The following is a 7,503-nucleotide window of genomic DNA, read 5'->3' as shown; positions in this document are numbered from 1 at the left end:
AAGAGAGAGAGGAAGAGAGAGAGGAAGAGAGAGAGGAAGAGAGAGAGAATCCCAAGCAGGCTCTGCCTGGTCAGCTCAGAGCCCAACGTGGGGCTTGAACTCACAACCACGAGATCACAACCTGAGCCAAAGTCGGATGCTTAACCAACTGAGCCACCCGGGGGCCCTTAGGTCTTGGTCTCTTAATCTGGGGAGTCCAAAGAGGTTCATAAATGTACTTAATGCAGGGAGTTCCATGCTCTTGAGACCGACAAAGATTATGAATGCACAGCATCCCTGTATATAGGTGAAACTCTCCCTAGGAAAAATGGTCCAAAAGCTGTATCAGATTTGCAAATGTGTACAAAACATTTAGATATCACTGCTAAGTGGCCTTTTCTCGTTTGCAAAGTGGACTCCTCTTGGAGGAAAACATTTTCCTCTGTGCCGCCCTAGAGCAAAGGGAAGCTGTTCAGCCTTACATTCATTACCAGCACACTCTGCCAGGGTTCCTTTTTCTGGCTGACTTTCCATCACTGCCACCAACAAAAGAACTGGACAGATGTAGTGAACAGTCTCATAGATGCTGCTGTGGCTGTTTTGTAGTCGTGTACACTTTGAGAAGAAAAAAACAGGGGCATGTCAGCGGCTCAGTCAGTTAAGCATCACACTCTTGATTTCAGCTCGAGTCATGACTCACAGTTCCTGAGTTCAAGCCCCGCGTCGGACTCCACATGCACACTGAGCCTGCTTGGGATTCTCTCTCTCCCTCTCCGCCTCTCCCCCACACACTCTTTCAAAATAAATAAACTTAAAGGACATTATTATAAAAAAAAAATTCCAGATTTAGCAAACCAAACTCATCTAGAAATCATAAAGAAAAAAGCAAAGAGAAGACCAATTTTGTTGTCACAAATCGCCATGCCTAACAGGGATAAGAAAAGTTGAGTTGCGGTATAAAAAAATATAATGATTGTGAGGGAAAATTGGTAAGTAGAGGATGAATTGCTTATGTTAGCTTACCTGATAATAAACTTAAATTTATTTAAGCAAATATCAATCTAAGGAGAAAATAAAAAGTCTATGTTTTCTCCCACTGTACAAGTAAACTTCTTAGACTACAACCAACTTTTCTCACAAGCAGATTCTGTGGTGACGAATGGTCATGGTATTTACATAGCAAACCAATGTATATCCAGTGAGCACCATTCACTACAGAAGAAATTGGACTAGACAGCAGGTGAGGTCAGAGGAGGTGACCCACCACACATAACCCACTAGAATAGCAGTCAAAACACAATGCACAGACTTTTCTGAACGGTGGACGTGTTTCTTGAACACAGGGGAGAAAACAAAGGCTTAGAGAGGTAAAATGGCTTTGTGTGGGGAGAAAGGAGACCTGTATCTTCTGAACCTCAACCTGCATTTTGCTATCTCCACTCCTCTTCCCTACCTTTTGATTATTAAATTCTAGACTAGGACAGCTAAATATCTGATGACCTCCATGAAAGGCTTTATGCACACCTGTGCATGTGTGTGTGTGTGCGCGCGCGTGTGTGTGTGTAATTCAGTAAATGTTAATCACCTACTATGTGACAGATATGCTACTGGACACATGGAATATAAAACTGAAGAAGGAGGCAGACTTCTTCATTCAAATAGAGTTTGTTTTAAAATACATGGTTAAGTCTATAAAGTTACTTATTAAAATACTAAATTTACTGACACCGATCAGTGAGTCTGATGTTGAAGACTAGTTTTTTGTTCACTTGTAGATGGCTGGAGTTGGGAAACTGATGGTTGATTAACAATCCTCTTGTGGGGCGCCTAGGTGGCTCAGTTGGTTAAGAGACTTTGGCTCAGGTCATGATCTCCTGGTTCGGGAGTTCAAGCCCCGCGTCGGGTTCTGTGCTGACAGCTCAGAGCCTGGAGCCTGCTTCAGATTCTGTCTCCATCTCTCTGCCCCTCCCCTGCTCATGCTCTGGCTCTCTCTCAAAAATAAACACTACAAAAAATTAAAACAAAAACACAACCCTTCTCCTTCACTTCTCCACCTACACTTTTCAGCTCATGGGTAGTAACCCAAAAGGAAGAAATTTCTAAATCATGTAGCATCTTGAGACTCATCAAATTATTCTATGCTTACAGTTTTCAGCTTGAAGTGTAACCCTATCTGGGTCCATAATAAACTGATTTCTTCCAGTATCATTTTATTACAGAGGATACAATGGTTGTACTTCGATACACTAGTTATTTTTTTGTAAAGGATACCATCAGTATCATATACCCATACAGTTAACAGGAAAAAAAACAACCCTAGACTCCTTTTCTCTATCACCCACTTAAAATACACCCAAGAGGCCTTTGATATATTTAGTTTTGTTTTGTCAACTCCTATATTCATCATGCAAGGTAGAGAAAATTCAGTTGGCTTCTAGCAAAATAAAGCACGACACTAGAACAGCGAATGTTTTTAATAAAATTAAGGATTTAATGAGGTGACAATTTTAAAAGTATTTCTAGGTACCCTACTATATATATTGGTTGCTTTTGGATCTTCAGATTAAGGTCATCTCCCTCCCCCCCAACAAAAATTCACCATGAATGTAGTTAGCGATGATGAGTATACCCTCCGCAAACAATTCAGAGAAACACACTTTCTATTCTTGGAAATTCAGTGTAGTTGGCATTGAGACCATTCCTGGGCTGTCTGTACAGATGCTGTGTGGATAGGAGAGTCACTCTTCCACATTTAAAATGTTGGAAAGCTAAGTTATCAAGAAAAGCAAAGATGGGTGTGCTTCCAAATGTTACTTACGTTTTCATCTGAATTCAGGTTTAGGCAAATGTTGGCAGAAAAAAATAGGAAGAGAAGTACTCTGTAGGATAAATCACACAGATTTAAATAGAGTACTTTGTTTCTAAGATGTATATATTTTTTTTATCTTAGGACATCTTGGGGGACTCAGTTACAGCTGTGGAACCACCAGCACCATTAAGGATATCCACAATGTACTAAAAGAGAAATTCTAAGTAGAAAAACCTACAAAGAGCATTATATCCATTCATCCAAACATTTGAGTACCTACTATTTGTCAACACTGCTCTAGGCACTAAGGATACAGCAGCAACAAAAGACACAAGATCCGTGCCTTTGCAGAGCTTGTGTTCTCCTAATGAGACGAATATGTACCAAAATATATGGCAAGCTAGGTGTTAAGCGCCATGGAGAAAAAAAAAAAAAAAAAAAAAGACAGAAGAGGGGCAGGGCATGCTGGGAGCTGATGTGACACACACCTGAGTGAAGACCTGGGGTACTGAAGGGCACAGCCACGGAGAGGATCTAGAAGGGTGGTCTAGACAGTGGGACAGCAAATGCGAGCGCTGAGGCAGGAATGTGCCTGGCAATTTGGAGGGATAATGAGGAAGCCCAAGTGTTTAAATGCCTTAAATTGCTTCCAGATTAAGGGGTTACAATTTGGGGCAAAATGTCAACACATTTTCATAAACTCTTAGAGCAAGAACATGCCTTTGCAAATACTTGCTAAAACTACTTAATCTTACCAAGCTTGAAGAAATGAGGAAGAGAAGCTTGAGTGGGTAATCCAAGGTTACACCACTGGTGACGCCTGAGAAAAGCCTTTGGAACAAGTATCCCAAACTCAGCACCACAGTCTGTCTCAGACTTCAACTTTATAATTAAGAGGCTCTGTTCCTCCTCAAAAAAATGAAATTATAAAAAACAAAATAATCCAACTAAGAATCTTAGAGCTGAAAATAGATCAAATTCACTTTTTTCACTCAACAGATAAGAGAGACCCTATGTACACCCTAAATTTTTGGTGAGGAATGAAATAATAAATGCAGCATTACCTAGACCCGATCTCCCAGCAATTCATGGGATAGGTGTAGAACAGAAACCGGTCTCTAATAGCTTATAATAGCACTGTTTGTTATACTTAAAAAAAAAAAAAAATGGAAACAGATCAACTGCCCTTAGTAGAAAAAGTGTAACGGTGAAAAATTGTAAACATTCTAATTTTCTCTTTGCAAGGGATTAGTGTACTACCATTTATTTCTATGCTGGAATTCTCTGTAGCAGCTCAATAAGAGTTACATGGACCTCAACACATAATGACATTTAAAAATGCAAGGGGTGTGTACATAGACTTATGCCATTTATGTAAAATATTAAATACACAAGCTCACAGATATTGCTTATGGACATATAATATACAGAAATACCAAAACGTGCTTGGAAACTACGAATCTAACTTCACTTTAGTGGTCACCCGAAGACGGAGGAAGTGGAGGAAGAGTGGATAAAACACTTCAGTTGCAGTTTTATTGGCGGCGATATGAAACAAATAATGGACATGTTAGCAACTTTTAAACATAAGTAGTGGCCATTTTTTTATGTGTGAAATATTTCCTACTTAGTTTTATATTGAAAGGAAAAAAGAAGAGAGACAAAGCTCCTCCATCATATTCCATTAACTGCAAGCCAAGTTTCCTTAACCTCCAAACCTCAGTTTCTTCACCTTTAAAATGTCAGTGACACTAAGTGTGCCTGCCTCAAAGAGGATTTGGGAAGCGGTGGCCTGGAGACAGTGCTTCAACGTCAGGGGCACAATCATGCCCCTATTTAGTCTCCATGGCCCAGCACCCACTCTTTCTATTCAATTTCACAAATAGCAATAAGATTTTTCACAACAGGGTTACAACCACCATCACCAACCCCCCAAAAAAAGAGTCATAAAACAAGTCTAAGGTGATAGACTTATTCATTAATAAATTAATTTCATTAATTAATTTCATTAATTCATTAATAAATTCATTAATAAATTAATGAATGAATGAGTTAATGAAGCATCTCAAAGAATGGAGAGGAAAAAACCTGGGATCTCCCAGCACAGGATCACCTTTCCCAATGCAACGGTTATGCAAACACTGGTTGAAAATTATAAGAACTGGATAAGTTTTCTCACATTAAAGTCTACTATCTTACAAAAGGCCACGGAGGGAAAAAATGACACTGGTTAGGCATCGTTAAGAAAAGATGATCAGATGACATCCACCAGTAATAAAACTCCCAGCCACACCTGTGAACAGGTGGGGGCCAGGGCAACCAAAATCCTCCCTGTGATGCACTTGCCCTTCTCCAACTTTGTGCAAACCACAAGGTGAGGCCCTGAGAGCAGCATCTGCTGAGTCCTACTGATGGACAGACCAGTTCCTCCCCCTGCCAGGCCCTTACAGTCTTGAGATCACATTCTCCAGAGAACTGACAACGTCCGCATCCCAGCCAGCTTAGCATTCTCCTCTCGAGGAAGGAGAGCCGAGACCCTGCCAAATCACCTGGGAACCTGCGGCCACGGGAAGCTGCTGGTCTTGGTGGGCGGCCTTGAGCCCCCAGATATGCCCGGACCATTGGAAATAAAGTTGCGCCGACTGGGTTCCCTGGAGAAGCGCAAGCCTGGACAGACAGCCCAGGCCCCAGCCCCTGGGAGGTCACTTATAACTTCTCCACTTCACACTGGGCTCCATCCATTCAGTCTGCTGCCTCCCCGGGCTCCGGGACCCCACCCCCACCCCACAAAAGGGAAGAGGTCCACACGAAAAGGAGAGCGTGAACCAGAAGGCAGCAGACGAACCCTAAAAACTGCAGAAACTTAAGCGCGGACACAAACCTGCTCAGGCCCGCAGCCATGGGAAGGCAGGTTAGAGTGGGTACCCACCCACCTGGGCAGAGGTGGGGACAGATGGCGGGCGAGCGCCTCTCGCCCGAAGTCCCAGCTGCCGCCCCGTGTGCGCCCGAACTCCAGCATCCCGCCTCCCGGCCCTCCTAGAAGCTGAGGCGGGGAAAAGGACACGAGGAGCGAGGGGCTCTAGCAGGCCCGGTGTAGCTTCGCCTGCACCCCTGGGCCAGCCAAAGGGCTCCCTAGAGTCAGAAAAGGAACAATAGCGGAGCCTGGGTCGCCGGAGCCATCCAGAATCTCCCGCTTGCACCTTCCTCCCACCCAGCTCCTCCAAGTTCAGCGCCGAGGCGGGTCGAGCCCAGAAGCTAGGACCCGGGGGGTGGGGGAGGGTGGGGGCTCCGGGCCGCCAGGCAGGTGGGACAGGGTGCCGACTCGCCGCTCCCCCCAGGACGCCCTGCAGGGCTGGCCATTCATTCTCGCCCGCGCTCCCTCTGCCCGCCGAGCCCCGCGCCTCGCCGATGCCGGCCTGCGAGGGGCGGTGGGGGGCAGGCAGCAGCAAAGCCCGCTCCCAACTTGGCCCGGTCCCCCCCGCTCACTCGGATCCCCACATCCTCCTCTCCCTCTGCAGACAGCGGGCGGCCGGCGGCAGACAAGGGAGTGGTGGCGGGACCCTCGCTGCCACCCCGCTAAGCCTCTCCACCGGGCGCGCCGTCCCTCGCCGGAGCCCCAGACACAAAGGCGGGGCCGCGAGCCGGCTGCCCGCTCCGGGAAGAGCCTCCCGACTCGCGGCGCCGCGCACTCACCCCATCCAGGCGGCGGCGGCAGCTCCCGGGCCGCGCTGGCTGCGCCACTCGGCCCGCCGCTTCCCCAGGAAAACGCGGCCGCCGGGCTCGCTTCCTGCTCTGCTTCCTGCGCCTCGGTCCCTCCTCCTCCCCCGCTGCGGGGGTCAGTGGGCGCCACGGCTCCCGGGCTGGGCCGGCGGGGCTGGGGCAGCGGCAGCACCACCACGTGGCCGCCCGGCGCCGGCCCCCGCCGACCTGGATCCAGCGGGAGCGAGAAGGGAGGTGCTCGCCTCTCCCCTCCCCTTCCACCCCGCTTGGCCCCAAATTCCGCGAGTCAGGTGACCCGGCGCCGCTCTGCGGCCGGGACCCGCGGGGGGTGCTGCGGGCGTTCCCTGCGGACTTTTCGTTTTCCCGGGATCGTGGACCCTTCGCCGCGGACGTGTCCCATCAGCATCACCGTCACCTGAACTTACTGGGAAACACCCGTGCTCGCACCCCCGGGTTTGGGACGCGTGAGATCCCGAATAGTATTCATTTCTGGCCAACCTCCAAAGTCGTCTGTGGTCGTGGGGCTGTGCCAAAAGTCACCGATCCAAGCGCCCACTTAACCACAGTCCAATCGGGTATATTTTCCAGAGTCACTGAACAGAAAGGGAACTAGAATCCGCTCATTCTCTGGACTGGCTGGAGTGACTGCTAACGCTCATCAGGTGGCAAGAGAAAACTACAGGCGTGAAGGGTTGCTCTGCTCGGGAGTTAGGAGAAATCTACCGCCTGAACGGAGAGGCACGAGTGGGGGACGTCCTCAGAGCGGTGTCCGGGATGCTCCGAGGGAGGGTCTTACCGCCCCATCCCCGCAGCGTCTCTCCCTTCTCCAGCCGGCTAAAACCGGCGTTTGAATCTTAATGGCCTCCTCCTGTAATTCCAAGGATTTCAGGGCTCTCCACCTACTCATTAATTTGGGGCTGCTTTTCCATTCATCCTAGTCTGGCTAACCAGCTACGGCTTAGAAAGTCTTTATTCACCATAGCCCCTCCCTTCCC

General features: G+C 47.8%; 1 protein-coding gene across 1 annotated transcript in view; it reads right to left on the bottom strand.

Annotated features, from left to right (window-relative positions):
• The window catches only part of RAI14 (retinoic acid induced 14), a 142,303-nt gene extending 135,710 nt beyond the window's left edge, over positions 1-6,593 (bottom strand). The window contains exon 1 of the mRNA XM_040495037.1: positions 6,482-6,593. The gene's annotated coding sequence lies outside the window, so the exon portion shown is untranslated. The remainder of the gene's footprint in view (positions 1-6,481) is intronic.
• Between the last annotated feature and the right edge of the window lie 910 nt (positions 6,594-7,503).

Source organism: Herpailurus yagouaroundi, unplaced genomic scaffold (genome assembly GCF_014898765.1).
Source record: "Herpailurus yagouaroundi ecotype Mexico unplaced genomic scaffold, PumYag 29, whole genome shotgun sequence".
NCBI classification, from domain to species: domain Eukaryota; kingdom Metazoa; phylum Chordata; class Mammalia; order Carnivora; family Felidae; genus Herpailurus; species Herpailurus yagouaroundi.
Note: the sequence above shows the minus strand (reverse complement) of the source record. Positions and strands in the feature narration are given on the sequence as shown.